The sequence below is a fragment of the Colius striatus genome, chromosome Z (genome assembly GCF_028858725.1).
Source record: "Colius striatus isolate bColStr4 chromosome Z, bColStr4.1.hap1, whole genome shotgun sequence".
NCBI classification, from domain to species: Eukaryota; Metazoa; Chordata; class Aves; order Coliiformes; family Coliidae; genus Colius; species Colius striatus.
In genome coordinates, this window is record NC_084790.1 from 13,695,349 (window position 1) to 13,719,169 (window position 23,821).

Below are 23,821 nucleotides of genomic sequence, written 5' to 3' on the forward strand. Positions count from 1 at the left end.
CCAGCTTAGAAGTCCATTTCCAGGCAACAGAACAAACTATTCATCACAGAGCTCTCCCCTTCAGTATAAATTGTAGGTTTTCTTTCTTCTAAAGATGACACACTATGTCAATATTTCAGCAATTCATACAGTATCATGGAAAAAGAGAGGAGGGCACTGTAACAAAAGTACCAGTCATCAAAACCTCGAATTCCACCAGAGTTTACAGAAACCAATCTGACTTGTCCTGCTCTGGATAGACATTGTACATTTGAACAAGGGCATGATTTGAAAGTTTGCTGTGGTAGATAGGCATAGCACGACAATCCTTACCAGTGCTGTGTAACACACTGTTAGAACCCCTTTGCTCACCAATGCCTGCACCAGCAGAGAGCAGTCACCACTTGTGTGTTTGTGTGTGCAACAGGCAAGGATGTCCACAGCACATAGCCCAGGAACCCCTGCACACAGTCAGGGGAGGTAAATCTGGGATCATTTGGAGAAGCAGAGAGCCAGACCATTGCTCTGAGGGTGGGGAGGAAATCACAGCAGTCGATAGTCGCTCCCTCAGTGGATGGAGATTCCCAGAGAAGGACAAACAACACGGGGAAGAGTTAAAAAACAAACGAACAAAAAAATCAGTCCTCTCTGTATAGACAAACCTTGCCAGCACAGAATATGACGTTAACATCTCTCTGCAGCGATGGGGGAAAGCTGACTCTGTGGGATGATCCTGTAGCATTGCCACCCATTTCAGTTTGTGAAGTTAGCCAAAATTTGGGGACAAACATATTGTTTCCATTAGAAGAATTAATTGATGAAGAAATCAGATATTTCTCTGATGCACTCCTATTTTTCTGCAGAGAATGTACAAAGCCTTATTTCCCTTCCCCCATTGTGTTGAACCAGCAGGAGACAAGGCTTGTGTTCAAAACTCCTAAACATTTCCAACTAGGAGCTTTCCTGAAGACTGTTTCTTACACTTTTCCTTATGGATGCATTGCAAACATGGCTTTGGCTGTCTGCAGCCTTTCTCACTGGCTTTTCCACCCACTGCTCTGAGTGCTTCTTTTTGGACACAGAAGATGTACTCACCACTTCTCTATCAGCAATCCATTCCCAGGAGCTCAACATAGTTCTTAGGTATTGCATCCCACAAAATGTGTCAGCAAAGTGCTGGAGAGAGTCCAGCGCAGGGCCACCAAGATGATCAGGGGAATGGAACATCTTGCATATGAGGAAAGGCTGCGGAAACTGGGGCTGTTTAGTCTGGAGAAGAGGAGACTGAGGGGAGATCTTACTAACATTTATAAATATCTAAAGGATGGGTGTCAGGAGGTTGGGACATCCCTCTTTTCTATAGTAGGTAGTAACAGGACAAGGGGTAATGAGATGAAGCTGGAACACAAAAAGTTCCACTTAAACATAAGAAAAAACTGTTTCACTGTGAGGGTGCCGGAGCCCTGGCACAGGCTGCCCAGAGGGGTTGTGGAGTCTCCTTCCTTGGAGGTCTTCAAGACCTGCCTGGACATGTTCCTATGTGACGTGATCTAGGTGACCCTGCTTCTGCAGGGGAGCTGGACTAGATGATCTCTGAAGGTCCCTTCCAACCCCTACCATTCTATGATTCTGTGAAAGGTCCTTGCATCTGCCTCCTTCATTTCATGACAGAAATGAAACTTGAAAAAACAAGAATTTGATATCTGTTTGTTTTTAACAGGACTAAGGTAAGCAGCAAGCACACAAGTAACTTGGCCATTAGCCTTTCAGGATTAAGAACCCAGGCAAGTCAGGGATAAGAAACCAGGTATGGCTGAAGATGGTGTCCACATCTATAGACAAGGCTGACCTGAGGGAAGGATGTCTGTGCACAGCTTCTTCATGCCATCTGCCTTGCACATACACATGCACACGCAGTTTGGCAGGAGGTCAAAGTCCATGCCTGTGTGTTTTGCCCTTGGTGTAACTGCCTGGCTGCAGAATGAGCACTGATAACAAGCCCTGCACTTGGCTTGCATTCCTCAGATGTGGCAGTGTCCTTGTTTCCATCACCTGTGATGGAAAGGAGTTTCTTTTAAGGGCCTTTTTCTCCTTCCTATGAACAAAGGATGACTCTCCACCTCCTCAGAGCAAGATCTCACTCCAGTCCTAGCATCACATTTTATTAACACTTCAAATAGGATTACTGAAGAAGTATTTTCTGTCAGTGCCCAGCCCCTGAGATACAGATTTCCTCTTGTTAGCAGGTAAAGTTAAAAGGTGATCACCAGTTGGGGAAGCAATGTAGAGAGATGATTCCTCCCTCCAGGCAAGAAGATATCTGCTCCCATAGAAGAACACGAGTTCTTAAAATAAAGCAGAATAAATAAATCTTCCCTCACTTCTACACACTACATACAGCTGTAAATTCAATGCTTTCTGGAGAAGGTCATGGAGTCCATCTGCTAATGGGTTTCCTGCCTGAGGGTATTTACAGGGAGAGTACATTTGATGGACAAGGGCCATCATGGGTGAAAACAATTTGACAGGACGGAAGATGAAAGCAGAGAGTGACCAGAGCAGCTCAGAGCTACATCCTTTGAGGACATGTCATGGTAACAGCTCAAACAGCGCACACTGCATTTAAACAAAGAAAGATGCTTGAAGAAGTGCAGCTGACAAGGTCTGACATGAAAACTGCACCACACAGCTCTGAGCAGAAAAAAAGGGAGGGAGGGAAGGAGGGAGAACCTGGTATACGTGGTATTGTGCTAGCGTAATTGGGAAGACTGCAGTTAAGAAGATGTGATTTTTCAGGTAAATAAAAAGCAGATTTATAAGGAAACCAGTAAAATCTGAGATTATGGAAAGCTGAAACAAAGAACTGATCAAATCTACTCCTTTTATTCCTTTTTCACCACTCAATCAGAAGATGGATGTATTAAGAGCTGGTAAAAATTATGGAAAAAGTATAGAAGGGATTTTTTTTGTCCTTCAGAGCATAGAAATTGCATAGTTTGACAGTCACACACTGGGTTTTAATCTTCTCAAAATCTACTTATCCACCTGTCCATCATGATAAATTGCATTGCTCACTGCCTTTTACCCTGTGTCCCCACACTCCCTCTCCTGTTTGTGTCACCAGTAGCTCCAACAGCAGGGTTACAAATTGCAGTAAGCATTGGTTACAAATTGCAATAAGTGCTGAGACTCCACCAGTAAATGACAAATCCTCATTTTGTTTCCCTAATCCTAACTGTTGAAGGTAGAGACAATGGTTTCTCTTAAGAAAAAGGTTTTAATTCTAGCTAGTGAAGCCTTCTTTACACAGCTATACTGGCATGCACTGTCCCTAGCTATGCATCCTTATAAAGCACAGGCTGTATACCTATAGAGCATGTGATGACTACAGTTGCTCTCCTGCAATATGGAGAACTCCATTAAGCTGGCAGTCAAGCCACTGCCAGGTGTGAAGCTTGCATGCTCAAGTCCATGCTTTGATGCAACCCAAAGTTTCCTCTGGACAAATAAGCTTGTTGCTTTGCTCCTCACAGCTCCAGCTCAGTGGGAAAGCAATGAAAACAAGGAGATTGCACTGTTGCTCTCCACAAATTCTTTCAGACTGTTTCTGTGACTGTTTGCAAAATGGTTGGGGGTTTGGGTTTGTTTTTTTTTTGCTTTTAATAAACTCATGCAGCTGGCAACTTATTTGCCTTTCTCATGTTTCCCCCCATAGTACAAGCATTGTTTGGACTTCCTTGTAGGCCACTCTGTTTCTCATTAGTCTCTGTTTGTCTCTTGTTTTATACATGGCAAGTAAACTCCATTACTGTTATGCTTTCAGTTTTCATCGTCACCTCTTCTTTTTCCATTAGGACAGTGTGACCACCAGCTCCATAGTGTATGTGTTTTAGATGCATCACCTCTCGGTCTGCAGTAGCAATGAGGACCAGGTCTCTGAATCAAGGTAGTTAAATTTCCTTGGGAATTTGGACACTGGATGAGGCACAGGTTCCCTTCCCACAGAAACGGAGGCAGGGAGGGAGGCACCCATATCGCACATGGAGCAGGAGCACAGCCAGGAAGGAAAATTTGCCACGGGAGGATGTAAGCTCTCTTCAGTCTTGCAGTTTAGAGAGAGTGATAGTGTAGCATTTTTCAACTTGCAAAACAAAAGCTCCTAAAACTCAGAGAAGTGTTAAGAGAACATAAGACAATATGTCATGCTGAAACCATGACCGTAGAGAAAAAGCAACTGAGACAACTGGAGTGCAAGTGAAGGACAAAGTAAAATGCACAACAGAAGATTTATAAAAATGTTGAGGAAGTCGGTTTCCTCTGTCCCTTTTCATGCCACTCTGACACTGGAGTAAACAACAGCCCCTTTACACAAGCTAGCCATGATCCTCATGCACTATGTGACTGGCAAGCTATCTCCTTCCCTGTGCTCACAGAGCTGTTTTCCAGATTAAGTCTGACAGGCATTTCAGTCAAGCACCCTCTTCTCATCACCAAGAATAACTCTGAAGAATGAGGTTTCAAGCAGGTGTTGACACTTGCTCTGTCATACAAGTTTCTCAGGTTAAACAATATTGATGGAAAGTCTTCGTAGTGTTTTCCATTAGCTTGAGCTGCTACTGGGCAACATCATTATTTTTCATATGTAAGAGCTAAAAGCTTGTGAACAATTTAATAATATTATACATTTATTTATAAGCTTCTTTTTAAACCTAAAAAACTCAAACAGGTAAGAAGTGTTCATTTCTGCCATGTTAGAATTAGACAGTTAACACAGCACCATTCCTTCTACTCTGACATTTAGGTTGTGATTTTCAAAATGACCCTTAGAAAATGAGCACCAAGGCAACTCTTTAAAGGTACTTGGATGATGAAAAGATCTGAACTTTAAAGCCCACTAATTTTGATGCTAGTGGTTGCTCGTCCCAGACAATTTAGTTACCCTGTCAGAGGTCAGTGCCTGATATTTACTGGTGAGACATCAAACAGAGCCTCCTACACTGAGAGATGTGAACATGTCCCTTGTGTGCCTTTGTGCCACTTTTAGAGGGGACAATCACAGCAAACAGCTGCCTGCAGTCAGCTGAACTTCAGACATCCTAATCTCAAACACGAAATTAAGCTCTGGCCCCTGACACAAAGCTCAGTGGCTCTGCAGGCCTTTTCCATGGACAACTTCATTTGAGTAATGAACAATTAAATGTTCACTTTAGATTTCATTCCTACTGCTGTCATAGATACCATAGAAAAAAGGAAACCTCCTGACACCTACCATTTAGATATCTGTAAATGTTAATAAGATCTCCCCTCAATCTCCTCTTCTCCAGACTAAACAGCCCCAGTTCCCGCAGCCTTTCCTCATATGAAAGATGTTCCAGTCCCCTGATCATCTTGGTAGCGCTGTGCTGGACTCTCTGCAGAAGTTCTCTGTCCTTCTTGAGCTGAGGAGCCCAGAACTGGACACAAGACTCCAGAGGAGAACTCACCAGGACAGAGGAGAAGGGGAGAAGAACCTCCCTTGACCTGCTGGCCACACTCTTCTTGATGCATCCCAGGATGCCATTGGCCTTCTTGGCCATAAGGGCACATTGCTGGCTCATATTTAGCTTATTATCAATCAGGATTCCCAGGTCTTGAGGGTTTAGTCTAGAGGGTGACGGAGCAGTGGCACAGGCTGCCCAGAGGGGTTGTGGAGTCTCCTTCCCTGGGGGTCTTCAAGACCCGCCTGGACATGTTCCTATGCGACCTGATCTAGGTGACCCTGCTTACAATCCTATCAATGGACTTCTAAATAAAGTCCAAGACAAGATATCTCAGTTCTCCAGGATAAATAGAACACGAACCTACTAAAAACTCTGTCTCCAGGAAGTGCTACCTCAATTTCAGCTTAGGTACCTAAGCTCTTTGGGCGGGGGGGAGACAGGGGAAGGAGAAGAGGAGGTGGCTGTAACACAGTCATAAACAGGCCTTCAGTGAGGTGGCCGATGGCTGTGGGCACCATGGGCAGTAAGCAACCACAGCATAGTGCTGGGCTGAAGTGGCTGGAGTTACGGGCTTCATATAGCAAGTGCTCAGTGGCTGTAGTTATTTCTGTTTCAAGGCAGGCACTTAATTAACTGCTCAGTAAAGAAACAGCTACATTTGCTGCTCTGCTCCCTGCATGGCTTGGTCTTGGAAAGCACTTAGAGTTTGAAATCTAAAAATAGAGCTTCACATCAATGATTCCTTTGTAACTTCTGAAATTAATAAGTGCAAGTTAATAAGAGCTAACTCAATTCTCTCTCAAACAAGGTCAGGTCTGGTTTTAATCATTAGTTTCGTCTAGACCAAGAATATTGTCTAACTGCAACCCAGATGCAGACAGCACTGGGGTCGAAGTCTGAGCATACTGCAGGTGAACTAAGACTTTCCACACCTCTCCCTCACCCTGTTTTTAAGCACTCTGAGAGAGAGGTTTAGTTGTGAAATTATAGCTTCTTGGGCCATCCTGTGCCAAAATTAAGCTAGCAAGCATAGTTTACAAATTTCTGATAATGATCTTCTGTATTTTCTTTTACAATAAGAAAGGGAATACACAAGTTACGTTTGCAATGTGCTTGATTATGAGCCAATGACCTAGACTTGTTTTCTCTGAATTTCATATAATACAGTTAAAGTCATTTTTAAGATTAAGGAAAGGCTAATATTAACACAACGGTTCTTCATAACTGATTTATAGCAACTCATTGCTTTCACTTTGGTTTAAACTCCAGTCTAATACAACACCGAAAGCACACAACTACCTTTAACTTCTGTGGAGCTTAACTATGCACAAATTTAAACCCAAAAATCATTGCTTTCTTTGTGTTTTTTGCCAATATTTCTGTTTGGTATATGTCCCAGAGTAAGAAGGGGAACTCTACACCTTCCAGCTACCTCTTGAATCAGACCTTTTCACAAATGATTGGCAATTTACTCACCTTTTGGTTTTCAAGACAAACTTTCAAAACAGAGGTCTATAATTACATATGTAAAAACATGTGTGCATTTGCAGTTATTATGGGCAAGTTTAAGGGGACTGCCATCCACCTTATATCTTTTTTCAGCAAATATCTATTTTTCTACTGGACATCTGACATTCCTTATTAAAAAATCAAACACTGAGCTTTAAATTGAGCTAGTATTAAATTAAAAGCATGACTCTGAAGAACTCTGGAGAGATAATGCATGCTGCTTGACCTGGTTCACTTGTCAGATCTTATCCTTCATGAAAAGTGGTTTTCATAAAGTCAGCAAGTTTTACTTAGAATCATTTCTCCTTTTTGCAATAAATGTGACCCAGAGTTCAGTAGTTTGAGAAAAAAAATCTAATAAAACCAAACTGCTATTTCAGAATTAGGCAATGGGTATTAGAAAACAATAAATATATGAAAATGTAAGTTGAATTAATATTGTATATCATCCTGGTGTGTGGCTAAAGACAATGTATCTGGTCAGCAGTGCAACTGCAGATTCTAAGGCTCTAAAAGTAGTGAATTGCATACCTTCTTTCAAAGATTTAAGTCTACTGACTCCAGAAACATTCACCACCAGCAAGGTACTGAGTTGTTTTAACTCCTGTGAATATGCTATATATGAAAAAAATCGGCAGGAGAGCAATATATATACTTAAGTCTGTACATGTTTTAAGTGTAATTGTAACAGTGGGATATCACAGTGTAATGTGTCCTTTTACCAGACTATTTTGGATTTTCCTTTGGTCCCCTTGGAAAAAACAAAACAAAAAAAAAGCCTACAGAGTATTTCAGTGAATTCTTGGGTGGATGTTGGCTTCAGAACAGCTTCTGTAAAGTCCTGTCATGTTAGAAATAAGGCTGGGCATCATCCAATTTGTTGTGCAGACCAAAGCACATATTTGTTATGTTGTAGATACAAACAACATAACAAAGGGGAAAAAGTCAAACTAAACTGCTACATCTTGACATTTCCAATTGTCCAGTTGCATGAAATCCACAAATCAGAATCTGAATGGTTTGATCAGCCTTTTGGTTTTCTCAGTAGCTGTCATCTCAAACAAAGCCTTAAATACAGGTATTTTAGCTTCCCATCATTGCAAAATCTGCCTAAAGCCAGGAACCAAATCATCCATGATCATCGAGTTGTTCTCCAGTGCTACCTTCTACCTCATACAAAAAAGTCTGCTTCAAAAAATTGTGCATACAGTGCAGAGCAGATCTACGTATTTCATTTTTTATTAGGAAATCTTTTCACTTTCAGATAAATATATTTTTTCACTTGCTCGAGTTTTTTCGAAAAGAACTTAAAGTAGGTATCGTATCAGCATGGTAGCATTGGAACCTGATGTTGAGAAATATTTAGGTTTTCATTAGTGCAATGCTGTCATTGAAAAAAGTGAACCTGCCCAGAGGTTTTCCCTCATCAGAAGCACAAACAAAACAGATAAAAACAAAGGAGCAAGCCACGTCTGTGATTGAGAACAGCTAAAGTATCAGGCATTTTCTGAGTAAACTGAAAAATGTGATACTGAGTTTTCTGGCTGAACTATGTGTATGTCTGCCAAACACTCTTCTAATGTAGAGCCCTCGGGCTTAGAAATTGGTGTTGCAATTAAGTGGTGCAGTTTTTGAAATTGGTGGTGCAGTCAGAGGTGACTTAGGAAGATTTAAGCACTTTAAGCATTTTTAATTGCTTAAATACTTTTTTGATGGCAAACAGAGTGAAGTTGGCTTTTTGTAAGCCCTCAATACAAAGAAGCAATAGGAAGACTATCCCCAGGGTTATGGATGAGTCTGCACATGGAGCAGCCCCTGACTATTGACACTCAAATGCTGCAACTTTGGCCCATTTGGCATCCAGGTGAGAACAGTCTTTAGCAAAGCCAGCGCAGGAGGAGAAGAAGTGGAAAGTGCAAAGAGATGAAAGAGATAAACGGGAAAAAAAACCCCACACAGAACAAAAAAACAGAGAGTCTCCTGCAAAATACACTGTGGTGGTAGCTTTGGGCAGACATTTTCAGATGACATGACTGCAGATGCAGATGTGTTGGAAGAAATATGTGGTTACCCACCCTCTGGCCTGAAGGGAGGGAAGATGCAGGAAGCTGCAGAGGACTCAGCCTCTAGCAAAGTGCTTGGTTGAGATCCTTGACCAAAGAGGTTCCTTGGCCTGATGCAGATCCACCACAGCCCGCTGGCCTCCCTTGTCTCACTGGAAGAAATGAAGTCACACAAGCAGGAATCTGGTGCAAACCATGAAGTACTTTCATATTCTAAGACATGGAAAATTGCCACTTCCTGTGATCATAGCATATCATAAGCTTTCAATGACCAAAACTATGACTAAAGAAAAGAAAGGGGAAAGGATGTTCTGCAACAGTGCAGTGATGGAATTTGTTTAGTCTGCTTTTAGTTAGAATGAGTAAAACAAGGAACAGTGTTTTGAAAAAGTCTGAGTAAAGGCATGCACCACAGTTCAAAAATTTGTATAACCAGCATAATATCTACCTCTGACTGACAACACCAATTTTCTCACAAAGTCAGTGATTGATACTGCAAATATAATTATGGTAGCAGAGTAATTGACATCTATCCTATAGATCAGGAAGCAAATACATTTGGAAGCACTTTTCTAGTATGGAATCTCCCTTCATGTTCAGCAAAGGACATATACGTGCATTAAAATTTCACTTATAACCTCATGTTCATTCATTACAGGGTGAGACTTTTCAAACCATTCAGCACTGGCCTGATTTTGCTGCCTTTGAAATCTATAGGCATTTCATCATAGACACAAGTGAAGAACAACTAGAATAAGTACAAGAACTCCTGAAAACACTACCCATATGGTTCTGAATGGTAAAGCATGATTTTCTCTCTCACCACAGAAATGAAATGTTAAGATTTGTATTTTGTTCATTAGAGGCAAAAAAGAAGGAGAGAAAAGAGCTCTTTTAGAGATAAATAAGTTAAGAACAACTGTTAAGTTAAGATGAACCCCTCCTGGCTTTCAGATTTTAGACCAAACTGTATGTCATTCAGACTGTGTCATTCAGACATGATAATCTTCAGCCTCATCCTTATCTGCCTCCCTCTGCCTTTGCCAATGTGCTGTGCTTTATCATCTTCCTTGTACTCTGAGGTAAAATCATCTCACCTGAGGACACATAATGTTGAAATTTTCCACATAAAAATCTAGCTCATTTAGAATTTCATTTTCTTCTCTCTTGGATTCTGTAGTTGAAGTACAGTGGCCTAAAGCCTAACACCACTCTGCTTTAATCAATAGTGGCACAATTCCTTCAGTTTGACTTCAAATTATCGCTGGCTCTTTTCAATTCCTTATGAACCTCTGCTTCCTCTTCATTTCTTTTTGATGGCATGAGTCATCCAAACAGATCTCAACACTGTTCTTGCAAGTGCTTACCCTTTGCTAGGGATAGGAACGTTGTTCTGGCCAGCACCTTTGGTTTAAAACTCCGGGGATTGTTCCTAAATTCTCTACCTCATCAGATAGCTATCTATGGTGAACTTACAGCTCCAGGTGCATGAAGCTGCAAAGTCTTCTTAAACATCTGATTTTGTCAAGGCAGTCACAGCCAGTCTCAGGCATGAGAAAAATTTCTCCCCCTCCTGTAGGATCTGAGCTACACCCCTAGACAATTATTTGAGCTACCTCATCTGTATTCACCAGCCTCTGCAACAGTCAGCTCCCCATCTGGTCTGTTTACCCCAGTTGAATACAAGTGTTCTTCCTCTAACATAGCACGTTCATCTCACAGGCCTCTTTAGAGCTCATTTATCATCCCAGATGCTACCAGTTAAGTTGACAACGTGGCTTTGACCATGCTCCTGCCATCAGCATCCAGCACAGACAAAAGTCCACACATACATACCATGTTATGTTTAGGGAAGACCAAATAACTCCATCTTAGAATACCAGAAGAATCAACACATGAAATTGCACGTTCCATATGAAGGATTTTAATGAAACTGTAAAATTTTAGTTATGATGCCTGGCTGGAACAGAGCAAACACAGGACCAGAGCTACTTGCTCAGAAGAATGGCTATCAAGCTAAATGACAGCATTGACACAGTAATAAAAGTATGTAAACTGTCTATCAACACTATCAAACATAAAATCTGATGATTTATACACCAGAGCTGCAAGATTCCCTCCAACAGATGCAATGAAAAGCAGAAAGCAGGACATTTCAAGATGGCATTTGACAAATGAACTGCATTGGTTATCTGGCAGAACAGACCATGATAATAGTCTGAGCTCGACAAGGCAATCCATAGTATCCTCTATCTTCTTTTTACCTTAATGCTGACTTCTATTGAACATGTTGTATAATTTTATTCTCTTCAATCATTCAGGACCCTTTCAGCTGAAGTCCTGATGTTTTTCACCTGCCAGTTAATATGGGACAGTATTTTATCATAATTTTCCAAGTTGCTATGGTATCAATCAGCAGCCTTATGCCCCATATAAAACCATGAAGACTGGTAAATTCTGTCAGGCAAAAGTGTATGAGACAGTATTCTTGTTACCAAAGTAAAAAAGTTAATTATTTTGCATCATTTTTAAATTAATAAATAACAAGAAGTTCCTTTATACCTTAAGAAGTTCTTAACCTCTTTTAAATCACATTTTGCCACCAGAATGTTGTTTGACACAAATTTTCAGTGTTCCAATATTAAAAAAAAAAAAATCCTAACAATTCCCTCTAGGTTTTAAAAAAAATACCTGAAAACAAACTGTTTGTTAAATTAATCATAAATTCACAACATTTTTCGTTCAACAGAAAATTTCAATTTTCAAGTGTCTATACAGAATAACTCATTGGATCCAATTCTGCAACTGATGTAATAATACTCTTTTACAAGACATTTCACTTGATACCACACAACGCTCTAATTTAAAAAAAAATAACCTAGAATGAAAATAACCCACACATGGCATACATTACATAGCAAATTTCTAAGCGTAATTGTAAACAGACAACCAAAATCTAATAGATGTGCTTTTACTGCAATTTCGGAAACTATTGACCCTATACTGTATAACATTTTGTAAAAGATCCAGGGAAAATACATGAAGCTGTTAGTGTTGAACTTGGCAGTTGACATTAAGACCTGTAAAATAGTAAACAACAAAGAGAGAAGGGGACACTGAGTGAGAACAGCCTGGATTAGTCTTGGCACGTACCGATGGTACACATTAGTCTAGGTAGACAAATATATAACTGTATGTGTAAAATCATATACAGGCTATATACAGGATATAGTGTTTCTGTCATGGGAAGCAACGATTTTAAAGAGTTCAAGGATGGATAACCTCTACATCGTGGTCTGCTAACATTAAATATAGGTAGAGTACTAATGGGAATTTTGGGTGTGTACACAGGGAGTATTGAATAGCAATAGGAATGACAAATGCTTTCGAATTTAGCACCAGGGCAGTCACTGCAACAATATTGTGTCTGTTTCTAATATCAGCAGTTAAATAAGGATATTGACAGTGCAGAGCAGATTGGCATAACTGTAAAGAGCCTTAAAGCTGATTGAAGAATAGGAAAATTATGACTAAGAGATAAAGACTTGGGAATATTCATCTCTTTAGCCTACACATCTCCCCAGAGAACAGACATTTACCAGGGTATTTTTCAGCCATACAGGCATAGTTGCAACAAGCAATCAGGACCTCAAAGTGGAAACAGAATAGTTCAAAGAAGACAAATATTGAAACCACTTACTCCATTGTGTAACTCTTTTTCTATCCCTGGCGACTGCAAATCAAGAAATGGGGGCTGTTGTTAAAGACTTGCTCTATTTTAGGACAGAATTAATCAAGGGAAGTTCCTGTAATCACCCCAAAAGTCCCATAAGCCTATCCCAGTGTCCCCTTGTTGCACACAATGAACATGACAGACACAAAGAGTCTCAATAAAGCTGTTAACTCTATTTTCCAGTCCCTTTTGACATTGCCATATGATGAGTTCTGCTGTGACTCAGTTGCACAGAGTGATCTTCCTGGTCTGGAAATAACCCTGAACTGCTCCTGCCTTGTCCTTGAAGGCCAACATGACCACTGTACAGCAGGAGATTATCTCATTTCTTATCCCTCTCTTATCCCGGGATATGTTCACAGACTTCAAAGGGAACTTCAAATCTTCTCGACAGCAAGCCAGTATGTGGTGGCACCTTCAGTGCTTCCTCACAGGAAGATGTCTGCTATCCCCAAGCTTTTCACTGGCATTGGTCTGCTACTGATCTGACACATCTACTTCAAGACAGAATATATTAGGCCTGAGATAAGCTTGTCATATTTTAAAAGATGCTTTTGAGCATTGTGTAGTTTACTCAATCTACGTGCTGTCCCAACTTTCCAGCTCACATGGGATTTTCCTTGAGCTGACAAGTACAGAGTATCGCTTTCATCACTCACTGGCACATCTCCTAAATACAGGCTTGTTTCTTAAAAATCCAGTTTCTGATTACTATACCCTCCTCTTCAGGTCACCTACATCACTACCACTACCTCAGGCCTATGCTTCTCCATCAAAGAGTCTCCTCTCTCTTAAACTGCAGACAGGAATTTCCACTGCAGGGGATCAAACCTTCTTTCCCAGGCAGCCACATTGACCTCTGTCTCATAGTGAGCAAAGGAGATATTATAGAATTACGACCATTTTACTGTCTTCTACCAAGCTAGTAGTCTGTTCCTGAAGATAGTATTGCAGAGCTCATCCAAATGATATAAAAAAAATCTTCATCACAGTCCTTGAAATACTTTGATTTATAGTTATGGAACAGAATTCACAGAGGTAAACTTTGTTTAATGAGTTTCTTAGTTATTCTGCTGCTTCTTTATTCAAAGCAGTCAATGTTATTTATAGACCCCTCCCTTCTCACATCCCCATCCTCTGTCTTGCCTTGCATAACTGTCCTTGCCTCGACTTCCTCTTTTCACACAGTAGCTCCAGGTATATAGCAGTAATTTGTATGCAAAGGTACTGTCTCACTGAAAGACTAGTCTTCACCTTCAGGAAACCAAAATTATTTTTCCCCACTGATGATGATGGCTTTTTGTAATCGGAACTTACAAGGTAATTTTGGTCCCTTCTTTCCGCCAACAGCTACTTCCACTCTTCAAACCACTCTACAACAAAAAACAAGTCTCTGTGTAAAACAGTGAGACAGTACCAGATGACAAAACAACTCTTTGAAGATTTGCAATAGATGATTTAAAGCCCAACAAAAAAAGAAGGTGACTGCAATACAGTGACTACTGAGGTAACTTCTCAACATGGACGTGTGAAAAAGCTGTATTCTCCAAAGGAAACCTGTTTTGAAAGGGAGAAGTTAATGGTAATACACTGGGAGAGGCTCCCAACTGCTTTATCTGCAGAAACATGGGAAATGACATTCCTGGTGCTTAAGCACATCATATGTCCTACTGGTATTATAATAATAGTTACATTTGCTAAGGTGAGAGCAAAGGACAATTTCACAATTGTAGAGGTTTAACAATGCAACAGCTGGAATATATTTTAAAGAAGCTCCTTAGTCTACTGAAGCTGCATGTCCCACAGTTTCTAATTAAAAATCCTTTGAATCCAGGTGCTGCATGTCCCTGCGGTGAAGCTTGATCAGACTGCATTGCATGGAATACAACGGAAGTCCTGTCAGGCAGAGAAGAACATCTGTTTCCCATCTATCCCTATCCTATGGAAATAAGCTCACAGCCCTCATTAAAAAAAAAAAAAAAAAGAAAAGAAAAGAAAAGAAAAAAAAGAAAGTAATATGCGCTCTATGAGCATTTGTAGTTTGAGACAATCTGATCACACAGCTGTTGGGATCTTTCTCTAATTGAAGAACATTCAGCTTCTTACATCATGGAATTAGTTAAAAAAGTATGTGCCATGCTTCTGTTTGACCTGGTCCATGCTCAGAGGATGTGTCAAGAGGCAAAGATCTACCTAAATCTAGCTGGTTATTTTGCTCCCACACTGAAAACACAGAAGCCGCTGCAGCATGGAGGAAGTGAGATTAACTGGAAATGGCCTCAAGCACAAGGTTTAAACCCACATCACTATGTCTGCAGCTGAGTCTGTTCACCTCCCAGCGGCCACATCTAAACAGAGGCCATTGCTCCACAGCCCCTGTGTATCATTATTTAAACCAGATTTATTTAGATCAAGTTTAAGTTAGTTAGGAAAAAATCAAACAAACAAAAATGAAATGTGCTCTTGAAGCAAAGCAGCTTCCATTGAGGACCACAGAAATGTAGTTACTTAGGTTCTATTAAGCCTATTAGGTTCTATTAAACAAGAGAGAGAGACTTAACACTGGTGAATTTAGATTCAGGAAAAGTACATGAAATAATCATAAAATCTGGTAGGTTCCGGATCCCTGAGATCCGGAACATTTACCCTGAGATCTACAAATGCCAAAGTCATCTGAAAGAGTGCCAAGACTAAAGGAGGAGCTAGTTAGAGGCGATGCAAGGCATCGGATTTCTTCTCTCTAGAAGCAATGAGTCATTAATTAGCCACTCCTTAAGGAACTCCTCATTGATTTGTAACTGAAGGAGGTAGAAAGAGAAGTAATGGCAAATGAAGGTGGCGGTATTGTGAGTGAAGAAACAAAGGGGAAACCATCACTTCAGGTGCCTGTCCTGTGCGGCAGAGCAGCTGTGGGGCTCCCAGTGCTGCTGCCAAGCACCAGCCTAGAGGTAGACAAAGTACAGGCCTGTGCTAATGGAGCAGACCTCCTACCAGCCCATGTTCACCTCCAGGCACACATGGCATGACACCACATGGGCATGACAGAGCCTGAGAAAAGGGCTGGAAACCATGTTTGGTCTTGATCTTCCCAACAAAAGCTCTTATCCTAGAATACTATCTGTCCATAGATTATAGCTGGATAAAAAAAACCCACCAACCCACATGGATCATGTCTTTCCAGACACCTGAAGTTTTGGCCTTATATGCCTCTGGCAGAAATCAGTTAGCTCATTGTAGTGACTATAATTACATCAGAAGTAGTAAAGAGAAAAATGTACCCAGCCTGGATTCACTGTACCTCTATTTCAGTTACTCTCATGTTTTGTAACAGTATTGTGCCAAGAAGCAACTTACTCCAGATGGTGTCACTTGAAGTGTGGTGAGGATGGGCTATTGCAATTAGGAATGAAATCAATAAAGTATTTCTTCTTGTTTCAAACATTACACTGGAGCTATAACCTCAAAAGGATGCAACCACATCCCTGCTCTGCAGCATCTGGATGTGGATATCAGACTTGATTTCAGCAGAGCTTAATTAAACAGTCTCTGAGCTTTCCCTGAACTCAGAGCTTCCCTCAAAATAAGTTTGATGAACAACACAGCAGATGGAAAAGTCTGTGCAACAATCAGATGATGATATTTTACATTGTATGAACAATTCTGACTATGAGAAATAATTGGTAAAGGGAGCAGAACCGTACTGAGTGATGTGTAGGAAAGAGCTGAAGAAGTTCCAGAAAACTGGAAAAAAAAATTACTTTGTAGCACCACAGAATAGCAAAATAATTTAGTTTGGAGGACTAGTCATCATGGAAGGCAACTAGGTTGATCAGGCAGGGCTTTTTCCTTGAGGAACACCTGCTGGTTTTTCCCAAGCATCCTTTTTTTTTTCTTTCCTGTGCCTGGATGTGGCTTCCAGGAGGATTTGCTCCAAAACCTACAAGGGACTGAGGGAAGACTAAACACACCACACTGCTGTTTTCTGCATCATTCCTCTTGCCCTTTTTGAGGATGGCTGTGACAATTCCTTTCCTCAGGCATCAGAAACCTCCACTGATCACCAAGACCTTTGCAAAACAACATACAGCCTCTCAGTGATGCCCACTGGTGACCTCAACACCCTTACATGTGTCCTGTCTAGTCCAAAGACTTGTGCATTCATTCTTCTTAAATCTTCCATAATTCAGCCTTTCCTCTGTTTCTTGGTGGGCTTCTTCCCCAACAAATACCAAGACTGTATTATTTTAGCCCTAATTTCTCTAATTTTTAAAACAGAGAGGTTTAAAACAGACAACAGATCTTTGATTTGCAAGATTTACAGCACTCTTTGGAGTAAGACTACAAAAATCAGGGGCTATAATTCTCACTAAATACTTAGGGGACTGTAGCAGACAGATTTCACAGATAGACAATTGCCCTAGATCTCACTAAGAGACCACTCTGCCCAAAACCTTAATCAGCAGCAGTACTAACAGTCAAGACACACCTCATAGCAATTCATTTCCAGTGGCTGCCTTTGTTACATGAGGCATTTTGATTAAGATGAACAAGTGGATTCCTAGAATTTTGCACTTCTGGTACCACCCAGGCAGAGGGGAGCTTTTTTGAGAATCGTAAGTTCCTAGAGACACTCTCTGCTTTTTCTCCATAGATTCTTTAAGTTAAGTCCATCAAAGTCAGGTTTCCATTCTTCAAGTGCTGCAGATGCAATGTTTTCATTACAAGTAGGCTGTTTCTGATAGAAACAGCTCTAGTTTGTTGAAAGAATATACACGTTTCTAAGTTTAGTTGCTTTGATCTGGAAATGGCATGCAACTTCTCAGCTGCTTAAAGATTTCAACATAAAAATACTTGAATCTTTTAGCTTTTATTACCTCTTGTTCTGGTTACTCTTTGGACCAAATGAAAGGTAAAATGATATTTGACCAGTGCCAGCACTTTGCCAAATTGTACACATTGTGGACAAACCTAACACAAAAGGTCTGTGCATCCCATCTACGCCAAACAGCTTCTGTGCACTTTGTTTTCCATAATCAGGTGTAGAATTGCTGTACTCTGTTATATTTCATGTGAAATCTTGCTGAGAGTTTGGAGTCATAGTAGTTGATGAACACTGATCTTTTCTTCCAACCCCAACCATTCTGTGATTCTATTATTTGTCTTCATTCCACCACAGGTATAAAGGCTGCACGAACATGAGTGCACCAACAGCAACAGCATCAGGACTCTACACCACCAGAGTCACAAGGGGTGCTGTGATTAATACTCAAAAAGACTACATGTAGCTGTTTAAATTCACTGGGGGGGAGATATCTGCTACACTCAGGCATCAGCTTCACTCTGCAAAGCTGGAAGAAAGCATGGTGGGGCAGCAGGGGTAGGCAGGCAGGCAGGGAAACCTTAAGCGATTCTTTTCTCCTCAGTCTTCCACAGATTCCTGGCAAAAGTCATGTGGGAATATACTAAAAACACAGGAAAGGGAAATTTATGCATGATATCTCCCTGATGCATTTTAACTCCCCGTGACAGCAAGAACCAGGACATCCCAAAGCTGTAAAAGAAAATGACACTACTGAGGCAAGAGGTAACTTATCTCCTGCTAAACATACTGCACATCTCCCACTGACTTCAGTGGGAGTGAAATCAGACACATTATTTATGGGTATAATCAGAAAATACTAACTACTGCAAGACAGGCTCTGTTAGATACAGACATGAAGGAAGGAATCATCTTCAACCTGCTCTAGAATGAATCTCCTGGGAACTTTATAATCACTCTTAGGTAATGTTATTTGGATTCATGCTTCTCAGGCTCTGTCTTCCTGTAGCATCACCTACTTTCCATAACCATGTAAGACAGCTGACTGTCTTCTGTGCTTCCACCATGCAGCATTGTGTGATTGGCACAATATATTCCAGCCCAGCTCCATATTTCAGAACTGAGGACTGCTGAACAATTTAGCAGCTCTGGAACTTAAAGGCGGGTGTTGTAAGATGTAAGTAATTTTCTGGGTTTACAAATGCTTCCTTTGATATGTTGTAAAACTGATAGTAATTGAATCCCATACGGGATTGTTTTCAGAGCAGTTTGTGAATCAAAATCTGTTAACAAATAATAAGTTTCTCATGTTTCCCCCTGTAGCAAAGTGATTCTGCACATCCCAAGGTTTCTCGGCTCTCACCGGAGCTACAGATGTCAGGAAACATGGCCCTGCACACAGGCCAAGCAGTTAGATAGCATATGTTTCTAAGTGGATGCACCGCTGCTAACAGAAGGAAAAGGGTGTGTGACCACAGGTTTTCAAGTATAACACAAGAGTCTGTAAGACAACAGCTCAAGTCATCTCTTTCTCCTGACAAGGCTCATAGGCCAGGCTGGAAAGCGGGAGCCAACCCTGTGTGGTTACCAAGCCTGCACTCTCTTTGCCTTCTCAGTTTTTCACTGAGATTTCTCCCCAGTTGCCCATCGACTATGCAAGCTGGCCAGGTCAATCTTTACTGATAACCCAAATCCTGCACCCCATTTGTGCTCTGAAACAGGAGTGAGAGTGGGGTAAACACCTCAATACGGGAACAGGACTTTGTGCTCCTGGCAAACTCTCCTGTACTCAACATTTAGGCCCCAGCCACAAACTGCCAAATATTCCTGACGTTGGTCTTTGCTTCCTGGCTCCCTCCCAGGTGCTATGAAAGCCTCTCCAGGCAGCTGTAGCCCTCCAAGAAGAGATGGTGCTTGCCTGTGTCTTGACAAGTCCCACTCAGCAGTGCAGGCACAGGACATAACTCAATATACCCAGGGACCCAGACATGGAAGGAGCAGCACTGACTTTCTTTGGCAAGGACAGCATTTCATACAGTCAGACGCAATTGAGAGAAGGGGAATCATGCTCTGGCAACCATTTTGTGTGAGGGGACGTGTCAAACCATACCAAACACAGCCTGCACAGCTGCAAGGGACCTTTTGACTTCAACTGGAGCCTTTCTGGGTTTCCAAGCTGCTGATAGAAGAAGTAAATGTGACAACAGTTGCCCGAGGAAATATTTTAAAGTGCAAAGAAAGCAAACAGGAACTGCTTTATTTTGACCATCCAGCCCTTAAGTTGACATTTTGGACAGTTTCAACCCAACTTTCAACATCTTTGTGGCCAGTTATTTCCCATACATTATTTCCATACGTCTGCTCTTATGGATCATAGTTTGGGTAGCTGCCAGCTGCCAGACAGAGCTCCCACCAACATAGATCCTTGGTTTTCAGGCACCAAGAAGATTCATGGATTCTGACACAGGACTTGAATCAGATTTTTGCAGTTATAGAAAAAAAATCTGCTAAGTAGAATGGAAGCTGCATTGACAGGTGGAAGGGAATCAAATCCTGTGTCATCAGCCCTGCTCCTCTTCCGTGACACTTCCCTACACAAAAAACCTTTGATAAGCTCACATGCATGAGTGACAAAGTACTGTGCACAGTTTTCACTGCAAGACACATGCATTGGCTCATTACATCAGAGTGAGCTTCCAAAGCATGTAAGGAGAATGAAACTCTTGCAACTGTACTCACACTGTTATCATTAAGAACGAAGTAAAGATCTGCATCTGATACTGACTCAGGAAAAATAAATTGTGTCTATCTCCAGACCATTTTAACCATGTCTCTTCAAATGACAGCATCTGCCTTCTACAGAATACCCCACACATACATACGGCCTTACAAAGTCAAGCAGTTTATTTCAGCCATTAAATTTCTCTTTTGGACATTGCTGCCTTTAAACTCAACAGCAGCCTTTGAACTGTGTTCAAAGGAGGTCCCACTCCTCCCAACATAACGGAAATCATAAGCCACTATGCAGTGTCTACCAGAATTATAATAGATCTGTACACATACAGGCATACACACACATATATGATGCTATGGAGCATCAACAAGGAGAGCTGTTGTCTTTTCTCTTACATCCTGCTGTGGGTGGATGATGTACTCCAGCTTCCCAAGCCCATACTCCCTCAACATCAAGAAGAGGACACAGCATGACAGAGATGCAGGAGTAGACAGGGGAGCAACAGAACTCTTTCAGATGGTGCATTTCCATCTGCAGAGTATCAGTCCTTGTCCTGTTTCATCATCCCATGTGCCAGACACACCCAGCTTACATCTGAGGAAAGGAAGGACAGATCTGTAGCCACTTGCTGAACATGTGCTCAGCATGGATCCATTCTTGAGGATGTGCAAAACCACAGTCAGCAATGTGAATCTCACTTTTTGCTTGCAAGGCCTGGCAGAGCAGTTGTATTCCTTTAAACTCCTGGGTTTCCTTGTGTTGTTGTGAACCACACATATGCATGACATAACTAAATTCAGCTGGCTTGTCTGAAAGATGTTGCCCTTATATGCTGCAAAGTGACCCCACGTCCTTAGATCAAGACAATTATTTTAAAAAAAATCCTCCAATAAAATATGTTGCACTATCGTATTTCCTCTTCCTGTTCACCTTCCTATGCTAAACAGTTCTGCTTCTTTTGCAGTTCTCCTCATGTGGTTTCTCCTCTCCAGGCACCAGGTAATCTTCATTGGCATACTCTGGACCTTTTCTCTCATACAATAGCCTCCTTTAATCCCAATGATACAGTCATCTGCCATGAGCTTTTCAGGATATGAGGAGCAAAAGGATTTTCCACATCTTTAATTGTATCAAGTTGGGATTGTAGAAGATCTGCCTTCTCACCGAGCATCTTTATCACCTTATTAAATAGATTCATCAGACTGGCAATGCCCATCACAGCCAGCCTTGAGCTGACCCTCTTCTGAACAAGGAAGAATGCCTGAGGCTTGTGATTGCTCTTCTGCTTTACATCATCTCTGTAAGGGTCCATGGAAAATTACATCTGACAACCACAAGGAATGAAGCGGTGAAGTAAAGGCCTCAAGGAATGCATCATTGGAACGGCAGGCAGCAGCAGCACTCAGGCTTGTTAAATATAAAACCTCTCAGAGCTCATAGAAGGTTGGGAAGAAAAGAAAGAGGGAGAAGAGAGGAGAGAGATGGGAGAATTCCTCTTTCTCCTGTTAAGGTGGTCCACCAAAGGGTGCATTTTGGGTTACATGAGTAACCCAAAAGTGACTGATGACAAGTTTTGGAAAAGATTGCGTAGGATTCATATGACAAGGGCATATGCAAAAATGAAAAGAAGGAAAGCTTTCCAGACTCCTGCACAGCAGCAGACAGAAAGGAGAAAAAGATGACAAGCAGGATGCTCCTGGGGCTGATTAAGGGAGCAGTCCTGCACAAGGCAGATGTCACTCTTCTTGACTGACAGCCAGGAGGGGAAGATCATATAATGAGAACCGAGCTAACCAAGTAAAGAAAGAGTGTGAGATGAGTAGAGAGAAAAATGAAGCTCTCCAGCAAATACAGAACAAGAGGCTCCTCCTGATGCTGGAGGGCATGGGCTGTGCCTCCATAGGAGGCAGGGCAGAATGCACTGCATGGCACAAGCAGCTAGGGATAGCTCAGGTTTGAGCTAATCCCAGACTCCCTTTCTATCCACCACTGATGGAGAGGGGAAAAGAGACCACTGCTCTGACTCACTTGTGCTAAATCCAAAGCCCACTAAATCCCTGGAAAGATCTCCACTGTTTTTTCCAGTGTTTCCCAAGGATCTCTATGTTTAAAATGAGTATGTAACCAGAAGTGGTAAGAATAAATAAGGCAAAGCAGTACTACATCATCTAAAACTGTTTACATGACAGCTAAGAATCTGATTCAACAGAACAAAGTGTTATATGGTCAAGTAAACTCACTTTAAAAGGTACTATATGCTTGCTTTGGGTCTTTTTAAAGGCAGATCCAACAAGTGCAGTCAGACAGTCGCTGTGACAGAAGTAAAACCTAGGAGTGATAACACAAGGCAGGAATAGGGGGGCAGTGGGTTTTGCCTGGACTCTCCAGTCTCACAAGCATTTTTAATTCTTTCATGGTTTGTTTCTCCCGTCTCCTGGCTGGTGACTCAAGGGACCTATAAACCAGCAGTAGGATGCCTGGCAGAATCTCATCCTCTTTGTAAACAACAGCAAGTTGCCATCTTGCTGTGTGTATCCCCAGCTTATGGTGTTATCTTGCCTCAATGCACATAGTGCAGCTGCCCACCTGATCAAAGGAAAGGTGTATAAACCTGGGTTTCAGTACTTTTTTCAGAATAAAACTGGCATTCCTATTTGGAGTGCCTTTGACATTTGGTAAGCATGGACACTTCTCAGAAATAGATAAGACTGATATAAGAAACCAACTTTATAAAATAAAGCCCTGCTGTCTATGAGAAGCCACAATGAAGTTTTATGAACACTGCAGCTACAAGATAGGCTCAGAACACCTTACTGCTCAGACGTCATTGATTTTGTTTTCAGTGGACTGGACTGAAAGACTTTGACTAGAAATAACTCCATCCCCTTATTTGGAGGCCTGTGGCCAGTGGTTCCACAGCAATCGGTTCCGGGGTCAGTTTTGTTCAACATCTTCATCAATGACCTGGATGAGGGGACAGAGAGTACCCTCAGCAAGTTCACTGATGACACCAAACTGGGAGGACTGGCTGATTCCTCAGAAGGCTGTGCTGCCATTCACTGGGATCTCGACCAGATTGGGAGCTGGGCAGAGGAACCCCATGAGGTTCAACAAGGGCAAGTGCAGAGTCCTGCATCTGGAGAAGAACAACCCCATGCACCAGTACAGGCTGGGGACTGACCTGCTGGAGAGCAGCTCTGCAGAGAGAGACCTGGGAGTCCTGATTGATAATAAACTAACCATGAGCCAGCAATGTGCTCTCGTGGCCAAGAAGGCCAATGGCATCCTGGGATACATCAAGAAGAGTGTGGCCAGCAGGTCAAGGGAGGTTCTTCTCCCTCTCTCCTCTGCCCTGGTGAGGCCTCATGCGGAGTACTGTGTCCAGTTCTGGGCTCTTCAGCTCAAGAGGGACAGAGAACTTCTGGAGAGAGTCCAGCACAGGGCCACCAAGATGATCAGGGGACTGGAACATCTTTCATATGAGGGAAGGTTGCAGGAACTGGG